Genomic DNA, 1,807 nt, shown 5'->3' on the forward strand with positions numbered 1-1,807 from the left:
TCAGAAATAAGAAAACCTACATATTATAAGAATAAGTTTAAAAGATATAATCTAAAGAATGAATATGACAAATGGACACCAAAACAAATAGTTAATCAAAATTATAACTTTTTAGACTTAGATTGTGTAATAAATACAGAAAAAATAATACAATTATGGATAGGATATATGACAAAATAATTATAGAAAGAACACTAATAGGAACAGTGAAATTATAATTTTTAAATCTAACTGAAAATAGTAAAAGAATATTAAAACTGACAAACCTACAGAAGGAACATCATCAACAACTACAACTAAATTAACACCTATAGAATTATTAAAAAAATATGAAACAGCTATAAAAAACGAATTTAGTAGCATGACAACAACAGAAGAAGAACAAAATGAAGAGAAAGATACAAATAGGAATTTAATGTTAAAATTAACAATATGTAATATGTGCTACATAGATGAATATACTTGCGCATTTAAAGAATATTATTATAAAGGAGCATATAATAAAGAAGAAAGTAAAGAAATAAGAAAATTATATTTTAATAAATTACCTGAACCATTTAGTTCAAAAATAATAAAAAGCTGGGATGAAGCAAAAATAGTAGATACTCTAGAAGCAAGAATAAAAATTTTACAACAATGGTATAGAAACCTATCTGAAAAATATAGAGAAGAAATAAAAATAGAAAAAACATTAATAAGAAATTTAGCATGTTGCAAAGATTAAACGGTACCTCAATTTGGATGCGAAGAAAGATATTATAAGAAAAGAAAAAGACATAAGAAATAAAAAAAATCAAAATATAAATATAAAAAATCAAGAAAAAGATATTATGTAAAAAATTATAAACATAAAAGACCATATAGGAAAAAGAAATCTATAAAAGAATGTACTTGTTATAATTATGAAAAATTAAGACATTTAACTAGAGATTGTAAATTACCTAAAACCCCAAAAAATAAACAAATATCAGAAATAAAAATAGAAAATACAGAATATATGCAGATAGATTATATAGATTACGAATTAGAAAGTGAAGACAGTATATATGAAATTTCAGAGAATGAAACAGATAATCAAATAGAAAATAATGAAATAGATAGTAAATTAGACGAATTAAATGACTGAAGAAGATATACAAATAAATCAAATGACTGAAAAAGATATAAAAATAATAACAAAAGAAGAATATTTAAATGACGAAGGAACAGATCAAAAAATAATATTTGATAATAATATATTTGATGAAATAAAAGGAAAAGCGTTAGACTTAAGTGTAGAAAAAATATTTAAAATACCAACAATTAAAAATATATTTACTAGAAAAAAGGAAGAATATTATGTAGTAAGCCAAAAAGAACATGTAATAGACTACAGATATGCAAAAGGTAAAGCTAGTATACCACCAGTAACAAAAAGGATAATAAATAAAGAAATAAACGATATAAAAAGTAGAGACCCAATAAAATATGTACAGCTTGGAGGTACAGAGATATTGATAAAAGCATGTTTTAGAGAACGAACAGATACACCAATAGAACTATATTTAGCAGATGATAGGATTATAAGACCTATAGAAAAAAGTATAATAACTGCAATAAAAGGAAATTTAATATGCCAAAAATTTAAATTTATAATAAGTGCAAATTATTTAGTAGCAATAACAGATAAAAATATAGATAAATCATTAGTATTATATTGAAAAATATCAGGAATAGAACTAACCCCAGGAAGTAAAATATTTACAGCAAGATGTAAAAATCTATATGTATTAACTACAAAACACAAAATAACAGGAAAAAATAAAAT

The sequence above is a fragment of the Capsicum annuum genome, chromosome 6 (assembly GCF_002878395.1).
Source record: "Capsicum annuum cultivar UCD-10X-F1 chromosome 6, UCD10Xv1.1, whole genome shotgun sequence".
In the NCBI taxonomy this organism is placed as follows: domain Eukaryota; kingdom Viridiplantae; phylum Streptophyta; class Magnoliopsida; order Solanales; family Solanaceae; genus Capsicum; species Capsicum annuum.